Source organism: Halichoerus grypus, chromosome 9, assembly GCF_964656455.1.
Source record: "Halichoerus grypus chromosome 9, mHalGry1.hap1.1, whole genome shotgun sequence".
In the NCBI taxonomy this organism is placed as follows: domain Eukaryota; kingdom Metazoa; phylum Chordata; class Mammalia; order Carnivora; family Phocidae; genus Halichoerus; species Halichoerus grypus.
Genome location: NC_135720.1, coordinates 14,920,536 through 14,941,659, shown reverse-complemented (window position 1 = coordinate 14,941,659; position 21,124 = coordinate 14,920,536). Strand labels below are relative to the sequence as shown.

Here is a 21,124-nt window from a genome sequence, read left to right as displayed (position 1 = left end):
TTGCTTTTGTTTCCCTTGCCTTTGGAGATGTGTCTTGAAAGAAGTTGCTGTGGCCAATGTCAAAGAGGTTACTGCCTATGTTCTCCTCTAGGACTTCGATGGATTCCTGTCTCACTTTGAGGTCTTTCATCCATTTAGAATTTATTTTTGTGTATGGTGTAAGCAAATGGTCAAGTTTCATTCTTCTGTATATAGCTGTCCAGTTTTCCCAGCACCATTTATTGAAGAGACTGTCTTTTTTCCATTGAATATTTTTTCCTGCTTTGTTGAAGATTATTTGACTATAGAGTTGAGGGTCCATAACTGGGCTCTCTATTCCGTTCCATTGATCTATGTGTCTGTTTTTGTGCCAGTACCATGCTGTCTTGGTGATCACAGCTTTGCAATATCCCTGATGAATATGGATGCCAAAATTCTCAACAAGATCCTAGCTAATAGGATCCAACAGTACATTAAAAGGATTATACATCACTACCAGGTGGGATTTATCCCTGGGATGCAAGGGTGGTTCAACATTCACAAATCAATCAGTATGATAGAAAACATTAATAAGAGGAGAGAGAAGAACCATATGGTCCTCTCAATTGATGCAGAAAAAGCATTTGACAAAAATACAGCATCCTTTCCTGATTAAAACTCTTCAGAGTGTAGGGATAGAGGGAACATTTCTCAATTTCATAAAATCCATCTATGAAAAGCCCACAGCGAATATCATTCTCAGTGGGGAAAAGCTGAGAGCCTTTCCCTTAAGATCAGGAAGACGACAAGGATGCCCACTCTTGTCACTATTGTTCAACATAGTACTAGAAGTCCTAGCAACAGCAATCGGACAACAAAAAGAAATAAAAGGTATTCAAATTGGCAAAGAAGAAGTCAAACTCTGTCTCTTTGCAGATGACATGATACTTTATGTGGAAAACCCAAAAGACTCTACCTCTAAATTACTAGAACTCATACAGCAATTCAATAATGTGGCAGAATACAAAATCAATGCACAGAAATCAATTGCTTTCCTATACACTAACAATGTAACTGCAGAAAGAGAAATTAGGGCATCGATTCCATTTACAATAGCACTAAAACCCATAAGATACCTTGGAATAAACCTACCAAAGAGGTGAAGGATCTGTACTTTAGAAACTATAGAACACTTACGAAAGAAATTGAAGAAGACACAAAAAGATGGAAAAACATTCCATGCTCATGGATCGGAAGAATAAACATTGTTAAAATTTCTATGCTGCCCAGAGCAATCTATACCTTCAATGCCATCCTGATCAAAATACCAATGACATTTTTCAAAGTGCTGGAACAAACAATCCTAAAATTTGTATGGAACCAGAAAAGTCCCTGAATCGCCAAGGAAATGTTGAAAAAGAAAAACAAAGCTGGGGGCATCACGTTGCCTGATTTCAAGCTATATTACAAGTGAAACTTTACTGAAAGGAGTAAGCCCTTTTAAGCTTCAAGAAATCGGACATCCCTCCATTTGAGGATTTTGTTAAATCGCCAGCCACCGGTGAATTAGTTTGTGATCTAGTTGTAGAATTATTGTTTGAGACTGTCCCACTGGCAGGCACTTCTTGTCCAGGAGAATGTAATTGGATGTTAGTGACTCTGGCGAGGCTCGGAAGACTCATCCATGACCAAATTAAAGACACCGGGGACTTTATTTGTATCTAAGTCTGCATGATTAGCAGGAGACGAAGAGACCCATGGGGAGATGGGGAGACAAACTGTTTCTTTTACAAGGTGGAGAAAGAAAATTTTAGGTCTGAGTTACAGAACAGCTAAGGAACGGGAGAAAAGAGAGAACTTCACAGGCTGAACCTTGGTGTCTTATTTATTCCTCTTGGCTACAGAATGCCTGCCAGCAGGAGACTCATCACTAAGATATTACAGGGAAACGAAGCCAGGCAAGAAAAATATGTATTGCTTTTCTCCTCACCCCATAAATTCTGTTATTAATAAATCAGATTCTTATAGAACAGCCTGCCACAGCTGTCCCTAGAAACAAGGTTTTATTAGTGGAATTTTTATTAAAATGCACAGTAGTTTTAAGAGTGAACGTTATATTTTAAGTCAAAATGCATGTCATTGAGAACACATGTGGTTGTTACTTACCCTTTACTTGATTTGGACCTCGAATCTTAGTTTTTTTGGTGGCGTAAGGCGACATGATTTGACATGCAGTTAAAGGTGTGGTGACCTGTGATTGGTTTTCCATTCTTGGCACTCCCTACCCAGACTTTTGGGAGAGTTCCAAAACAAGGCATTCTTATTGGAGGGCTACTTCTTTGGTTGCTTCAGGTTTCACAAGGGGCATTTTTTTTTTTTTTTTTTAAACATAGCAGCCACAGTCAGAATAGGAATGATGCGATCGTTTTTTAGAATTAAATTTGAAATAAATGTCATCAAAGTGAATTATAATTTTCCAGTATGATTTGGCAAAGAGGATGATTAATACTCTATGCACTTGCTTTACAGCAAAATTAATTTAAAAAACTATAATATAGATGGGGTTTTTTTTCTTGATTACAAACATAAATACATGCTAATTGCAAAGAAGAATCACTGTGTTATTTTGCAGTTTGTGTTTGTCAAGTGCTCTTCCATCAGACAACTCCAGCTCAACAGGGCAGAGACTTGGGTTACTATATACTTGTGGGCACATGCTCTGGGAGGGAAGAGGCATGACCAGGCAGGGCTGATGGCATATAAATCGAGTATTCTTCAGTGGTAGTTCTGCAGCTGCTCCCTTCCATCATTGCTGAGTCCCTAGGGTCACAGTGAATAGGAACCTTGCTCTGGGTCCTGGGATGAAGGAGAACCCTGACTGGGTTTGGATAATGTGATTGGCCACCATAGTGGGCCTTCGTTACTCCTATGCAAGTGAGTAGGTATGACTGGAGTTCTAGATTAGGAGAAAAGGGGGGAAATGTGCCCTTTGCACCCCCACGAGGAATCACTGTTCATCTGTATCCAAGTAGACTCATCAAGGACAATTAATTCACAATGGACCCTAGTGTTAAGAGAACTTGTCAGTTGATTTGAATTTGGCTGCTGGCAGATGACATCATGGGATATTATGGTTACTCCTGAATACAGCCATTTATTGAGAAGATGGTAGATAAGCTGCTGGGCTGGGAGAAGGACAGGGTTGGTAAACAGTCCAGGGGACAATTGAGGTTAGCTGGTGGTTGTGATAGTAGCATGATGGAAAAGTTGGTAATTAATTACCGTTAAAGAAAATTGAACTGATGAACCAACCCTATTTGTATCATATACACAACTTTCTCCCCACTACTAATAGATTTATTCCAAAGTTATAGAAGATACTGAAAACAGAACTTAACAATATGGGGAGGGGACAAAGGGATCAAACCATAAATTGGATCACAGGCTAATTAGGTTATGGAGCTGGATCAGGAGATTTAATGCAGAAACACTGATTCTAACTTACTTTTATTTAGCAATTTGTTTAAGATTTCTCATACTGAAATTGATTATGTAAAGTGAATTGTCTTACCAGAAAGACCTATTTGGAAGACTGCTATAATAAAGTTTCAACAACTGAGAGTGGCCAAGATGTTTTTAATGTATCAAATTTGTGTTATTAATATATTCAGTATGACTTTGGATCATACCAAGACTCATTTATGTATTCAACTAACTTTAACTATTGAAGTCTAACAGATAATTATGTCTAATAGTAAACAAGACAGATATAGTCTCTGTTCTCATGTGGTTTGCAACTGAGTAGTCTTTGCTATTTTGTTGTGGTGGTTTTACTTTTTTAATTGGGGAAGCTTATAATTTTGACTTCTGTTACGTTCAGGTGTTAGAAATGAAAATGTCATGTGCATTTCTGAGACTCAGCAATACTTAGTTTTTCTTTTCCATGTAAAGAGAAATCTAGTGTCCAATACAGTTAGGCAAAAAAAAAAAAAAAAAAAAAAATATATATATATATATATATATATTACACATATAGTTTTTGGAATCATGCTGTTAAATATCTGGGAGCCAGTTTTATTGCAGTAATTATTTTAGTGGTGTTAGAAGAGGGTATTAGCTCTGAAAATGATAATAACCACCCTATATTCATACATACAATAAATGTTGAGGCCCACTACAGAATTGTGTTAGATTGGGAGGTTATAAAAAGTTGACTCCATGTGGAATATGTTGACTCCATCCCTGTAATCAGTTTGAGATTACACAGTCATTTAAATATTAAAGTGTTAGGGGCGCCTGGGTGGCTCAGTCGTTAAGCGTCTGCCTTCGGCTCAGGTCATGATCTCAGGGTCCTGGGATCGAGCCCCTCATCGGGCTCCCTGCTCAGCAGAAAGCCTGCTTCTCCCTTTCCCACTCCCCCTGCTTGTGTTCCTGCGCTCACTATCTCTCTCTCTCTCTCTCTGTCAAACAAATAAATAAAATCTTTAAAAAAAATAAATATTAAAGTGTAAATTGATATTTTAGTTGTAATTTCGGTAAATGCTGAGAAGGAGCAGCACTGGGTGCTGCATTTAGTTGATTGCTTAGCTTGGAGGATCAGAGAAAATTTCCTTGAGGAAGGGATGTTGGACTGGATTCAAAGAGATAAGTAGGAGTTAAATAGATAAGGAAAAGGAGAAGCTACATGAAAGAGGAAGAACCTTCTAGATAGATTTCTCTTTCTCTTTCTACCTCTATCTTCACTTCTCTTTCTCTGTTTCTCTATCTGTATCTCTCTCTATCCTTATATTTTAGGAAAGGATAGAAAGATACAACAGGGTTAAATTTATGAGCCCAATTACAAAGCTTCTTCTGCATCCTGAAGATGGAGATGAAAACTTTTTAAGCAGCAAAGGTATCATCTTTATAGTTTCCATTTATGGGCTACTGTTTCTGATGCCTTAACTTTTTCTCTTGACCAGCTTTATGGTCTTCTCCACAGACAATGCCATCACTATTATATGATTATATATATAACTGAGGTGAAATTGGCATATAATGTTACATAAATTTCAGGTGCATAATATTATAATTCCATATTTGTATATACTCCAGAGTGATCACCACCATTAAGTCTCGTTACCATCTATCACCATGCAGTTGGGTCCTTTCAACCCGTTTGCCCACCCCCGCCTCCAACCCTCTTCCCTTCTGGTAACCACTAATTTGTTCTACTTATTTATGAGTTTGTTTTGCTTCATGTGTTCATTTGTTTTGTGTTTTAGATTCCGTATATAAGTGAAATCATACAGTATTTGTTTTTCTCTCTCTGACTTATTTCACCTGGCATAATACCTTAAGGTTCATCCATGTTGTTGCAAATGGCAAGATTTCCTTCTCTTTTATGGCTAAATAGTATTCCATTGTATATTTATGCACTTTTTGACTTCATCTGTTCATCCATCAGTGAACACATAGGCTGTTGCCATATCTTCACTGTTGTAAATAATGCTTTAATGAACACAGGGTGCATGCATATATCTTTTTGAATTAGCATTTTCTTATTCTTTGGATAAATACCCAGAAATGAAATAGCTGGATCATACAGTAGTTCTATTTTTAATTTTTTGAGGTATCTCCATCCTGTTTTCCACAGTGGCTGTATTGATTTATATTCATACCAACAGTGCACAAGTGTTCCCTTTTCTCCACATCCTTCCTAACACTTGTTTTTTCTTGTTTTATTTTTTGAGAGGGAGAAAGGGGGGGGGGGAGGGAGAGGTAGCGAGAGAATCTTAAGCAGGCTCCATGCACAGCATGGAGCCCGACACAAGACTGGATCTCATATCCCTGAGATCATGACCTGAGTCGAAATCAAGAGTCAGATGCTTAATTGACTGAGCCACCTAGGCGCCCCCATTTCTTCTCTTTTTGATAATAGTCATTCTAACAGGTATGAGGTGATCTCTCATTGAGGTTTTGATTTGTATTTCCCTGATAATTAGGGACATTGAACATCTTTCCATGTGCCTTTTGGCCATCTGTATGTCTTCTTTGTAAACCTATCTATTCAGATTTTCTGTCCATTTTTAAATCCGGTTGTTTATGTTTTATTGTTAAGTTGCATGAATTCTTTTTTTTTTAAAGATTTTATTTATTTATTTGACAGAGAGAGACACAGTGAGAGAGGAAACACAAGCAGGGGGAGCGGGAGAGGGAGAAGCAGGCTCCCCGTGGAGCAGGGAGCCCGATGCGGGGATCGATTCCAGGACTCTGGGATCATGACCTGAGCCGAAGGCAGACGCTTAACGACGGAGCCACCCAGGCGCCCCTAAGTTGTATGAATTCTTAATATATTTTGGACATTAACCCCTTATTGGATATACAATTTGCAAATATTTTCTCCCATTCAGTAGCTGGTCTTTTCATTTTGTTGATGGCTTCCTTTGCAGTGCAGAAGCTTTTTAGTTTGATGTGGTTCCTTTTATTTATTTATTTTTTTCCCCCCTTGCCTTTGAAGTCAGATAAAAAATAACTTTGCTAAGACCAATGTCAGGGAGCTTACTGCCTATGTTTTCTTCTAGGAATTTTACACTTTCAAGTATTACATTCAAGCCATTAATCAATTTTGAGTTAATTTTTGTATATACTGTAAGACATGGTCTAGTTTTCTTCTTTTGCACGTGGCTGTCCCCTTTTCCATGTGTCATATATTGATGAGACTGTCCTTTTCCCATTGTATATTCTTGGTTTCTTTGTCATAAAATAATTGACCATATAAGTGTGGGTTTATTTCTAAACCCTCTATTCTGTTACATTGATCTGTATGTTTTTATGTTAATACTACACTATTTGCTTATTATAGCTTTGTAGTATAGTTTGAAATCAGGAGTGTGATATCTTCGGCTTTGTTTTTCTCAAGATTGTTTTGGCTATTAAGGGTCTTTTGTGGTTCCATACAAATTTTGGAATTATTTGTTCTAGTTTTTTTTTTTTTAAGATTTTATTTATTTGACACAGAGAGAGAGAGGCAGGAAAGAGGAAGCACAAGCAGGAGGAGTGGGAGAAGGAGAAGCAGGCTCCCCACTGAGCAGGGAGCCCGATGCAGGACTCCATCCCAGGACCCTGGAGTCATGACCTGAGCCGAATGCAGATGCTTAACTGACTGAGCCACCCAGGCGCCCCCATTTGTTCTAGTTCTATGAAAAGTGCCATTGGGATTTTGACAGGGATTGCATTGAATGTGTAGATTGCCTTGGATAGTATGGACATTTTAACAATAATTAATTCTTCCAATTCATGAGCATGGAATATTTTCCATTTTTTGGTGTCTTCTTCAGTTTCTTTTATCAGTGTCTTGTGGTTTTCACTGTACAGGTCTTTCACTTCCTTGGTTAAATTTATTCCTAGGAATTGATTCAATTGTAAATGGGAGTGTTTTCTTAATTTCTTTCTGATAGTTCATTATTAGTATATAGAAATACAACAGATTTCTGTATATTAATTTTGTATTCCGTACCTTTACTGTATTCATTTATTGTTCTAACAGTTTTTTACTGGAGTCTTTAGGGTTTTCCACATATGGTATCAAGTCATGTGCAAATAGTGACAGTTTTACTTCTTCCTCACCAATTTTAATGCCTTTTAATTATTTTTCTTGCCCTACTATGTGAATACAAATGGCAGGAGTGGCATCTTTATCTTATTCCTGATTTTAGAGGAAAAGATTTCAGCTTTTGAATATTGAGTGTGTTAGCTTTGGGTTTGTCATGTATGGCCTTTATTATGTTGAAGTATTTTCCCTCTATACTCACTTTGTTGAGAGTTTTTACCATAAATGGATGTTGAATTTTGTTAAACGCTTTTTCTGCATCTATTGAGATGATCATATGATTTTTACTCTTCATTTTGTTAATGTGGTATATCACATTGATGGATTTGTGAATATTGAGCCACCCTTGAATCCTTGGAATAAATCCCACTTGATCATGGTGTATAATCATTTTAATGTATTGTTGAATTCAATTTGCTAATATTTTGTTGATGATTTTACATCTCTGTTCGTTAGGGGTATTGGCCTATAATTTTCTTTCTTGTAGTATCCCTGTCTGGTTTTGGTATCAGGGTAATGCTGGCCTTATAAAATGAATTTGGAAGCATTCCTTCCTCTAATTTTTTGGAAGATTTTGAGAAGGGTAGGTATTCAGTAATCTTTGAATGTTTGGTGGAATTCACTAGTGAAACCATCTGGTTCTGGACTTTTGTTTTTTGGGAGGTTTTTGATTACTGATTCAATCTCCTTGCTTGTAATCAGTCTATTCAGATTTTCTATTTTTTCATGATTCAATCTTAGAAGATTATGGAATCATATTTTGACTCAGATTCTCAGGTAGGATGATTCAGAAATTCTCCTTCAACATAACAGCATGAAAGGCAATGACTTGTTATTCCAAACAATGAAGGGACAGAATAAAATTAATGTTTATATTAGGTAAAAGCACTTCTTGCTCACTATTTTGCCTTTGATTTTTAAAAGTAAACTTTTTATTTTAGATTGGTTTTAGATTTACAATATTAATGCAAAGATAATACAGAGAGTTCTTGTATACCCATACATAGTTTCCTTTATTGTTAACATCTTACATTATATGTTTTGAGGATTTCTGGTCAGATATTTTGTTAAATGTCCCTCAATTTGGATTTGTTTTATGTTTTCTCATGGTTAGACTGGGGTAAATCTGTTTTTAGGAGGGAGGCCACAGAGATAAACTGCCATTGTCGTCACATCATATCAAGGGTATATACTATCAATATGAGTTATTGCTGTTGATGTTAACCCTGATCACCTGGCTTGAGGCAGTATTTGTGAAATGTGTGTACTGTAAAGTTACTCTTTTCTTTTCCTTTTCCATTCAGTCCTTTTTGGAAGGAAGGAAGTCACTATGTGCAGCTCATACTTTAGGAGTAGGGAGTTATGCTCCCCTTCCTAAGGGTAGAGTATCTGCCTAAATTATTTGGAATTGCCTATTCTTTTCCATTAATTTATTTATTTAGTCATCAGTATAGACTCATGGATATTTATGTTTGGGGGCATAATCTCACACTGTTGTATTTATTTTTCTGTCCACATTGTTCCAGCTTTGACATTGGGAGCTCTTTCAGTTGGCTCCTGTATCCCTTTGATGTACACCTACCATTGCAGGATTTTTGTTTTGGAGCACTTTCTTTCTGTCAGTACAAGATGGTTCAGACTCACCTTTTATTTCTTACCTCAGTCCTAGAATCAGCCATTTCTTTATGGAGTGATGATTCTCTTATTGGAAACCAAGATCTGGGCCATAGACATACTTGCTGTTACTGGGATATTGTTATCTCTAGGCCCTCTAAGCTGACCGTGCAAGGAGATATGTGTGTGTGTATTAGTCCATCTGTATACACATGTCTATAATATATTTTAAAGTTTTATTCACTTATTTGAGAGAAAGAGAGAGTGTGCATGCATGTGTGCACATGGAGTGGAGGGGGGAGGGGCAGAGGGAGAGAACGTCAAGCAGACTGGCCACTGAGCACAGAGCCCGACGTGGGACTAGATCCCACGACCCTGAGATGATGACCTGAGCCAAGGTCATGAGTCAGATGCTTAACTGACTGAGCCACCCAGGCTCCCATATTTGTATATATAACTATCTGTGTCTATGTTAAGGTAAACATGAATATATACTAGGTCTCCAAATGTAACCATTATAGTAACACGGATCATTCTAGCCTCCTCTTACATATCTGTCACTTTGTACTCCAATAGTGTGATTCATGGCTCCCACCATCTGCTATTCATCTACTTAATCATTTAATTCCATTGTACCTATATAGTGGTTTCACAATTGTTAACAATTTATCAACTGAACAGTGTTTGTGTCCAGTCCCTTTTGCCTTTAGTTTTAACTGACTCCACTCATTTCCAAATTACTTAAGTTAATACCTTATTTCTCTACCTCCTTCAGTAAAATTGGTTCATACATTTGGATTCTTTTGTAACATTCTTCATTGCACCCTGGAATCCTCAGATTTTCTAAATGGATTTTTAAAATGTGCATATGTAGGGATGCCCGGGTGGCTCAGTTGGTTAAACGGCTGCCTTTGGCTCAGGTCATGATCCGGGGGTCTTGGGATCGAGTCCCGCATCGGGCTCCTTGCTATGCGGGGAGCTTGCTTCTCCCTCTGCCTGTCACTCCCCCTGCTTGTGCTTAACTCTCTGTCTCTCTTTCCCTCTCTCTCTGACAAATAAATAAAATCTTAAAAAAAAAAAATAAAATGTGCATATGTTAAGTTTATTCTTTGTCCTGTAAAGTTTTATGGTTTTGGAAAATACTTAATGTCTTGTATTCATCATTACAGTAACATATTACTATAAAATAGTTTCTATTACTGTAACATAGAAGTTTCTCTACCTTATAAATTATCCTGTGCTTCATCCATTTGACCTCTCCCTCTTGCCTTGAGCCCCCGGTGACCTCTGATCTGTTTAGCATCCCTGTAGTTTTGTCTTTTCTAGAATGCCCTATAATTGGAATCATATAGTATGTAACTTTTTTAGACTGGCTAGTTAGCAACATGCATTTACATTTCATCTGTATCTTTTCATGGCTTGATAGCTTATTTCTTTTTATCACTGAATAGTATTCAACTGTATGGATGTACCACTGTTTTGTTTATTCCTTCATTTATGAAAGACATCTTGGTTGTTTCCAGTTTATGGAAATTATGAATGGAGCTGATATAAACATTTGAATGCAGATTTTTGTGTGGGCATTAGTTTTGAAATCATTGGGTAAATACCTAGGAGCACAGTTGTTGGACCATGTGGTAAGACTGTGTTTAGCTTCATAAGAAACTGCCAACCTGTCTTCCAAAGTAGCTGTACTGTACTACTTTGCATTCTCACCGGGAATGAATGAGAGTTTCTGCTGCTCCACATTCTTCTCAGCACTTGGTATTTGTTAGTGTTTTGGATTTTAACCGCTTTAATAGGTATATAGTGATACTTTATTGTTGTTTTAATTTGCAAATTCTGAATAACAAGCGATGTTGAGCATCTTTTCATGTTTTTTTTCTTTACCAATTATATATATATATGTGAGGTGCCTTTTTAGTTCTTTTGCCCGTTAAAAGCTTTTTTGTTGTTGTTTTCTTTTAATTGGGTTTTAAGAGTTCTTTGTATATTTTCATTACAGGTCTTTATCCAATATGTATTTTGCAAATATTTTTCCCTGTCTGTGGCTTGTCTTTTTTATTCTTTTAACAGCGTTTTTTTTTCAGAGTAGAATTTAAAATTTTAATTTTAATGCAAGTCCAACTTACTAATTTCCTTTTTTAATAGGTTGTGTTATTGGTGTTGTGTTTAAAAACCACCAAACTCAAGATCATTAGAATTTTTTCTGTTTTCTTCAAAAAGTTTTAGTTTCTCATTATCATTTAGGTCAGTGATCCACTTGAATTAATTTTTGTGTAAGGTGTAAGGTTTGTGTTTAGACTCTTTTACATGTGGATACCTAATTGTTCCAACAAAATTTGTTGAAAAGACTATCTTTTCTCCATTTAATTTCCTTCTCTCCTTTGTCAAAGATAAGTTGACTATATTTGTGTGGTTCTATTTCTAGACTCATTCTTCTGGTCCGCTGGGCTACTAGTGTATTCTTTCACCAATACCACACTGTCTTTATTAGTGTAGCCTTTATAGTAAGTCTTGAAATCAAATAGTGACAGTCCCCCAATTTCTAAAGTATTTCAGTTCTCTTTTAGTATTAAACACCATTCTGGGTCTTTTGCCTTTTCATTTAAACTTTAGAATCAGTTTGTCGATTTCTGCAAAATAGGTTGCTGGGATTTTGATTGGGATTGCACTGAATCTATAGTTCAAGTTGGGAAGAATTGACATTTCACAGTACTGAACATTATGAACATAAACAATATTGAACTTCCAATTCATGACCATTTCAGTTTTTTAGGTCGTCTTTTATTTTTCCATCAATGTTTTCGTTTTCTACGTAGAGGTCCTGTGTATAGTTTGTACATAGTTTATACCTTAGTGTTTCATTTCATATACTATTGTAGGTGGTATTATTTTTAAAATTTCAAGTTCCAGTTGTTCATTGTTGATATAAAGGAAAGCAGTTGACTCTTGTATATTGACCTTGTATCGTTTAACCGTGGTGTAATCACTTCTTAGTTCTGGGTGGGGTGGGGTTTGTTTTGTTTTTTTTGTTTGTTTGTTTTTGTTTTTTGTCAATTCATTGGAATTTTCTGCATATGTAATCATGTCATCTGTGAATATAGACTGTTTTATTTCTTCCTTTACAATCTGTATACCTTTAATTTATTTTTCTTGTTTTATTACAATAAGATTTTCAGTGTGATGTTGAATAGGGAGTGACAGAGGACATTCTTGCCTTGTTCCTGATTTTAGGGGGAAAGCATCCAGCTTTTAATCATTAAGGAGATGTTAGCTATAGATTTTTTGTGTTTTGTTTTGTTTTGTTGATAGATGTCTTTTAATAAATTGAATTTATTACCTATTGCTACTTTACTGAGAGTTTTTTTTAAGTCATGAATGGGTATTCAGTTTTGTCAAATGCTTTTTATATGTCAATTAATATGGTCATATGACTTCTCCTGTGTTTTCTCTATTGTAGTGGTGGATTAATAGTGATTTCTTTTCAATTGTTGAACTTGCCCTTACATACCTGGAAAAAATCCCAGTTGGTCACGGTGTATAATTCCTTTTATGCATTCTGGATTTGACTTCATGACGTTTGTTGAGGATTTTTGTGCCAATGCTCAGCGGAGATATTAGTTTGTAGTTTTTCTTTCTTGTAATGTCTTTATCTGATTTTGGTATCAGAGTAGTGCCGGACTCATGGAATAAATTAGAAAGTGCTTTCTCTGCTTTTGTTTTCTGAAAGAGACCATAGAGAATTGACATGGTTTCATTCTTACATAGTTATTTTAGAAACAACTCATTAAACCACCTGTGCCTGGTGAATTTTTGGGAAAATTATTAATTATCAATTCAATTTATTTTATTGATTAAGGATATTCAAGTTATTTGTATCTCCTGTTATAAGTTTTGGTAGTTTGTGTCTTTCAAGGAACTAGTATATTTCATCTAAATTATCAGATTTGTGGGCATAGAGTTGCTCATGGTATTTCTTTATTAACCTTTTAATGTCCTCGGGGCCACTAATGGTGACTCTTCTTTCATTTGTGATACTGGTAATTTATGTCTTCTTTCTTTTATCTTAATTATCCTGGTTAGAAGTTTATCAATTTTGTTGATCTTTTCAAAGAACCAGTTTTTGTCTCATAATTTTCTTTGTTGTGCTCCCATTTTCAATTTAATTAATTTCTGCTCTGATTTTTATTATTTTTCTTCTGCTTGCTTTAGGCTTGATCTTCTTTCTCTAGTTTCCTAAGGTGGAAGCTTGGGTTATTGATATACATTTCTTATCTAATGTGTGAATGTAATGCTTTAAGTTTTCTTCTTTAATGCTATGAGTATTGCTTTTCCTACATGCCACATATGGTGATAAGTTTTATTTTCATTTTCATTTAGTTAAAAATTCTTAAAAATTTCTATTGAGACTTCTTCCTTGAGCCATATGTTCTTTAGAAGTATGTTGTTTAATATCCAAATATTTGGGAATGTTCCAGGTATCTTTCTATTATTGATTCTTAGTTTACTTCAGTACTTTTTAGTTTATTTAATGGTTTGTATTATTTTTCTTTTTAATATTTGTTAAGGGTGTTTTTATGGCCCAGAATGTGCTCTATCTTGGAACTTGAGAATAATGTGTATTCATCTGTTGTTTGATGGAGTATTCTATAAATATTAGCTAGATTAAGTTGATTGATAGTGTTGTTGAGGTCAACTTTATCTATATTGATTTTCTGTCTACTTAAACTATCAGTTATTGACAGGGAGGTAATGAAGTTTCTTTCTAGCTCTAATAGCAGATTTGCGTGTTTTCAGTTTTAACCATATTGCCTCCCACCAGAAACATCTTTAAAAAACTAGATAAAAATATTTGAAACAACTGTTTATAAACCTTCGATATCAGGCAGTGTGGGGCATTGCCTCTTGAAAAAGAGAAATTAAATGAAGTGAGTCTACACTTGCTCCAGCTTCCTGGCTGGAGAGAGTTCCAGGCCATAGCTCAGGGAGGGGGAACTCAGGTGTAACTAAACATAGAAGGGAGCACATGATCATTGTTCAATGAATGGTACAGGAAAGAAAAGTTACAAGAATGGAGGAAGTAGGGCCACTAGACTGGGGTGCATCCAAGATTGACTATGGGTGAAATGAAGTTTTACTTAGGTTTTGGAGGCCAATATAAGAGGGGTAGAAAGAGCAAAGATAGTTGGAAAGTATTATATAAAAAGTGGTACAGGTCCAATCCTGTTTCATAAAAATAAAGGTTTGTGGAGGGAAATTGTAAAGATAGCCTTGAAAGGTACCTTGGGATTATTTGTGGAAATTCATGAGTCTTAATGTAATGTTTGATTTAACTCAGTGGGTCAGTGAATGTAAAATAAAATCAGTATGTAAAATAAAATCAGTATGTAAAATAAAATCAGTATGTAAAATAAAATCAGTAAACCCCCTTAGAAATAAGATTTTTCCCTAATCCCAATACAACACACACACACACACTCACACTCAAACATAGCTGCTTTAGACAAAGGGGAAAAATGGGATGACCAGAAGCCCCAACTACACCACCTCTGATACTTCCTCAGAACTGCTAAGTTTTCAGAGCATAGTTAAAGAATGCCTGCTGTAAAGTAAGGAAATCTTTGAGAGACTAAGACAGACAATAACAGGGTGAAATGGGTGTGTAATGAAGATGAACCAACTGCCAGGGAATTGGATTGGGGAAGGGAGATTGAAGGTAGGCAAGGAAACACATTAGGAGCTACTGCACTGATTTAGGCAAGAAGGGATAGGGGCATGAACTAGGATGGCAGTAAAGACAGAAAGAGGCTCAAGGAAGAAATACATGAGGGAATACTAGGTTGTGGTGATTTGTTGGATGTGAAAGAAGGAAGGGGTAGAGCATTAAGTTGCTCTGAAAAAACTGGATAATTTATAGTCCCTTGACCTGGTACACTTAAGGGTCATGACAATATTAATAATAGTTTATGGTTACATAATTCACTTAGGCTCAAATCTCTGAGCTAGGGCATGCTAGTTATTCTAAACTTTTTTCTTCTGTTAGATGGGGGACTATAACAGCTCCTACCTTATAGGGTTGATTTCTAGTATTTGAAAATAAAACATTAGAATTGATGGAGGGGAGTTTCTCTGGAGCAGGTTTTTCTTAGCTCTTAACTTTATTTAATTCTTAATTAGTGCTTCTGTTTTCTTCAACATATTGAATTAAAACGATTTTAGTGTATTTCTTTGTCTGGCTTTTTAGTATCTCATGAATAATGTGAAATTATTGAGAAATAAAAGAAAAGTGATTATGCAAATGTTTGAAATATTTAATAATACATTAAAGTAGTCTTAGGGAACTGGAAAAATTACTAAAGTTATACTTGATTTTTGTAGAGGCACAGAGTATTAAGAAAAAAGATCATTTCAGAAAAAGAAAGTTTAAAAAGGAGAATGCATTACAAGCAAATAATCCAATGAATTCTTTTAATTAATGAATATTCAGATAACACATTAATTTTTCCTGAGATACAACAGCCAAGCCAAAGAAGTTAAAGAACAACAACAACAAAAAAGAATGATTAAACAAACTCTGAGGTTAATTAGAAGTAATCGTTCAAACTACCTTGTGTGATACATTAGGACAGATGCTTTTATTTTAAGGCCAGGACATAATTTTTGAAGCAATTGATATGTCTTTAGACCCTTTCTCCTTGCCAGAACTCAGCCCTGAGCTGCCTTACAGCATATCTTTCAGATCCCAGGCAGCCTTGGAAGAGATACCCTCTGCTTGCTGTAACCTAGAGAGAGCTCTGTGCACCTTCTCTCTCCCTTTTATTCCCATACCAGTTGCCCGTGTTACTTACTTTAATAAATTCTCTTAAGTTAACACTTCCTAGTGGATTAGAATCACTCAAATGGACTTTGCATGCTGCTAAGTGGAAGTTCTATACTCAGCCTTTCTAAATCCTTACAACAGTGTGACAAGGATATTAGAGAAGGCTTAACCCAAGGGGATAAAATTCAAACTGGTGGCATTTCACACTTAATGGTGGGCTTGCTGGAGGAGAGGAAATTTATTTTCTCAATCCCTCATAGGAAACCAGTGGGTAATCCTTGAATTATTGTAAGCTTAACATTTTAAGAAGGGAGTGTAAAGAAGTTTGCTTTGATGTAAGTGTTGCCTAATCAGTGACATAACCTGAGAGCTAATAATGTGTATACTCCGGTATATCCATTGCAGGACATTTGTCTTGTGCTGCTGAATATTTTACTCAGCCACTCTGGGAAAGGACATTTTCGTGTACTGAATGACACTACATCTTGTTTATATGGTATTACAGGCTAAAATGCTATTTGCTGCAAAGAAGTGTCTCACCTGTCAGGAGGCTGCCTGTTTAATATTTGCATGATCTAAGCTAATTGCCTTTTTTTTTTCCCCTTTGCTTTGTGAACTCATTTTTGGTCTTTTGGTTTTTTAACTTTTGTTAACATAAGTTAGACAAAGGGGAATGAGCTTAAATACAATACATATCAATCTAAGTTGCTGCTCTACAAATAATTCTGGAAAATGTCTTGGTGGGGAGCATAAAGTTTTTAATTTTACTTTTGGATTTCAATTATGCATGCCATTCCTGTGCCCCATCACTCTCTGTAATTAAGAACTGGCTGTCTGTCCCGTAGCCACACAGCCTGTAATCATTGTTCTGATCTGTGATTCTCGTTTAACCTAGGTTAAAATAGAAGTCAAAATTGGGTCAGTTTTTTTTACTTTCTCCCACTCAATTCCAATTTGATTTTTTTTAACTACTATAAAATATTTGTGCAATATTGTTACTGGTAAATGACGCTGATATATCACTGGTAATGTGACAATTACTACTTACAAGTGGAAAAGGGTTTCTTCCTCATTGAGCTGTGTCCTAGGATCCTACTACATGCAGTTGGACAAATAAAATGTATGATTTTTTATTTTTGTTCTGTTTGTACATTTTTTAAAGATTTTATTTATTTGAAAGAAAGAGAAAGAGAGAGAGAGAAGGGGGAGGGCAGGGAGGATCAGAGGGAGAGGGAGAGGCAGGCTTCTCACTGAGCAGAGACCCCGACACTGGGTTGGATCCCATGCCCCCGGGATCATGACCTGAGCCAAAGGCAGACACTCAACCTACTGAACCACCTAGGCGTCCCCTGTTTGTACATTTTGTGGGGACTTTGGCATTTGAAAAATATAGTACATTTAGGGGTAAATTAGAGAAAATATTTGTTAATGCTAATTGAATCCACCTTTACCTATTGGACTATTTGATGATTTTATAAATATTCAACTCTCTCCTTGATCTTTCTGATTGTGTCTCATTGTTCTACATGCTAAACCTGTGCCCATTTTTGTCTTGTGTTCAAAAACCTAGATCATATATTTGTGAGACTCAACTCATTCTGAGTAGACTACTTCTAAATTTCTCCAAGAAAGGAAATTTCGCAATTTGGCTTAAATGTAACTTCTCTTGGAGAAGCTTTCTTTGTCTCCTCTTCCTTGACTCACCTCCTCCCTTCCATTGTGTTTTGGGCAGTTTGTTCGTTCATTCGTTCATTCATTCATCCATCCAGTGAGTACTGAATGATTCTTGATTGATGTCTTTCTCCCTCCAACCTGAAAACTTAATGGAGGGTAACATAATCTATCTTTGTTTACACTGATTCATCTGTGAATATACATTATAAGTAGTGAACACATTTTTACCAAATGAACAAATACTTTGATAAATTTGATAACTGCTGCTATTAGTACCTAAATTGAGTCTAAAATCCTTTTTTGGAAATCATATCATCTGTACTATGACTGCTGGGGCCTTTTCAAGTGGGTGGTAGTACTGTGTTTTGTTTTGTTGTGTTAACCTTCTATTCCATTGTCTTTACTTTTGAAAACTTTAAAAAATAAATTACATTTATAACAGAAAGCATAGTCCTTATTTTTAGGAAGTAAAATGCTTATGTGTCGTTGTGATCAGGTAACTCCTGATTTCATCTTAGGAAAAACAATATAATTTTTAACCATTTTTTCTTTAGTCAAATCCCTTGCTTTTATCTTTCCATGTAGATTGGATATTAAAAGATTTTCATTGCTGCTACAGATTTCCTATAAGATCTGTTCACATTCCCAATCTTTTTCTAAAGTTGTAGAGTAGGGAAATAAAGAATATTTGAATAATACAATAACACTGAAGAACAATGTACTTTTTTATCCCAGTCCCCACCCAAAATAGGTAAACTTCAATCACAGTTCATCCTTTCAAAATTCTGACCTCAAAATTTCCTAAGAAATGTGACCCTAAAGGAAGTTTTTGCTTTTGATTCCCCCGCCCCCTGCATTTTTCATTCTAAGACTAGTGGTCTTACATCACAAATGGAAGACCTTAGAGTCATACAGTCTTGAGAAGGTGTATTGAAGGTCACCTAGTGCAAATGCTCACTGGATAATTGAATCCGTCCAGTAACATCCCCATAAAGTCTTCGTGTAGCTTATTATTGGGAATCTCCAGTGATCCAAGTATCTTTTCCCATGGCAGCAGATTCTATCTTTATTGTCAGCTTTGACTGTTGCAAACTGCTTCCTCCTATTGAACTCTACTCATAGTTTCCACATATTTCTTCTGTGTTACCATTTGGGCTCGTAAAGAGCAAGTTGAACCCATCTCTCACTTAGTTTGGGCTGCTATAACTGAAATACAATAGATTGCGTGGCTTAAACAACAAATGTTTATTTTTCACAGTTCTGGAGATTGAGGAGTCCAAGATCAAGGTGCCAGCAGATCTGCTGTCTGAATAAGGTCTGCTTCCTGGCTTGAGAGAGCTGTCTTCTTGTATCCTCTCATGGTAGAGAGAGCAAGCTCCTACTAGCTTTCTGGCCTCTTAGAAAGGCACTAATCCCATTCATGAGGGCTGTACTCTCATGACCTAATTACCTACCAAGGACTCCACCTCCAAGTACCATCACTTTGGGATTAGATTTCAACATATGAATTTTTGGGGACACAAACATTCAGACCATAACACCATCTTTATAGGATAGCCCAGTTGAGGATGACACTCATGTTTCCTCCAAGTCTTCTTTTCTCTACGATAACCCCTCTTAGTTCCTCAGTTGATCTCCATGTGACTTGATTTCACGTCTCCCCACTATCCTAGTTACTCTAATTTTAAAAAGTTTATTTTGCTTATATAGGAAGCATCCAGCAATGGGTGTGATAACTCCAGGTCTGCACGAATGAGCTGAGAGTAGAGAGTATCATCTTTCTTAGTTCAGATGCTCTTATCTCATTAGCGCTCCTGGCAATGAATTAGTTGAAGTGCCTAAGGACAGTGGCAGGTCAGATACATCTGTTCTCATCCGACTTATATTATTTCTGGATATTTTTAGATTCGTCAACTTTGTTGATAATTGATTAAATTTTAAAACTGTTAACTGGAAAAACATCTTCATTTTAGAGGCAGGATCTGGAATCATACTTAATAGAGAATGGTCTTGGACAAGTTCATTAACCTTCTTATGGAGCTGTTTCCCAGTATTTACTTTAAAGATTATTGTGAGGACTAAATTAGTTGTAAAGTGCTCTTATGTAAATGTATATAAAGTGCTTAAAATATATGGTGAGTGCTGAGTGTGTATTAGTGATAATAATCTTTACTATTATTACTTATTCCAAGAGTTCTGAGAAATGCTTATTTTAATCCTGAATAAATAGGAAGGGTCTGTGACTTTGTTATATTTTGAAGGCATTGTCTAATATATTTAATCTAGACCTATAAGAATAAAAGTTACACATAAAAAATTCACAACCACACATTTGTCCAAATTCTTTGACAAATCAGAACAGAATAGAACAAAGTTCTGACATTAGTTATTCATTTGTTATAGAGTGAGAGAACAGGTAATATATTACAAAGTGTATTCTTCTCATGTCTTTAATATTAAAAATAATTGTGTTAGCTTTTTACCAAAATGATTATTTTTTCATATAAATCTTTATTTTTTTTTTTAAAGATTTTATTTGAGAGAGAGAGAGAGTGCACAAGCAGTGGGGAGAGGCAGAGCAAGAAGGAGAAGCAGACTCCCTGCTGAGCAGGGAGCCCTACCTTGCAGGGCTCGATCCCAGGACCCCGGGATCATGACCTGAGCCGAAGGCAGACGCTTAACTGACTGAGTCACCCAGGCACCCTGAGATGAATATTTTTGAAAATATGGAAGCTTCTGTTAATTTTTGTCTTTTTAAGATATTTGTTTCTGCTGATATATTTCAGCACCAGAGCATGGCCTTTTCCAGGTTAAGATGCTGAGCTAAAACCTCAAAGAATCACTGCAAAAGAGATTGGATTCCCCTTCTGTCTATAATTTAGTTAGTGAGAACCACAGCTGGGTAAGCCTTTGGGGGGCAATTATTTTCAACTGTTTTAAAGCTTTTATATTAGGGAAACAGAAATACATTTGTGAAAATCTTAGAACCAAGTAAACAACCTGACTGTCTTAGGTCAAGTACTAAGTAAGTTGATAAGGTACAGCTTAGCCACAAAGACTTGCTGAGCACCTGTGGAATCCAGAGGTTGTCAGATACATTTCGGATAAATCATTCCCTTTCAGTGTCTTCCATTAAGAGGCCTACTTGGACGATTAGGATGGTAGGAAGTGCTTCTTTCATTGCCTTTTAAATTTACTGTTAAAAGAATATTCATAGCAGAAACAGTCTTTGATGCTAAGCCATATTTCAAGAACAAGTAATTATTATACGTTCTTTTTATAGCATCTGTGACACGCGCACACATACACACACACAAACAGTTTGTCAGAATCAGCTTTTACTGGCTCACAAAAGTCCACTGTTAACTTTCCAGGAGTTCTGTAAACCACTTGATATCAGACAAGTAGCCTGGAATTTACTACAGTGGGAGTATTTACTCCATGGAAATCGGTGAATGCTATAC

General features: G+C 36.1%; 1 protein-coding gene across 3 annotated transcripts in view; it reads left to right on the top strand.

Annotated features, from left to right (window-relative positions):
• Nucleotides 1–21,124, top strand: part of ESR1 (estrogen receptor 1) — a 361,147-nt gene that overhangs the window by 184,702 nt on the left and 155,321 nt on the right. The gene's annotated exons all lie outside the window — the stretch shown is intronic.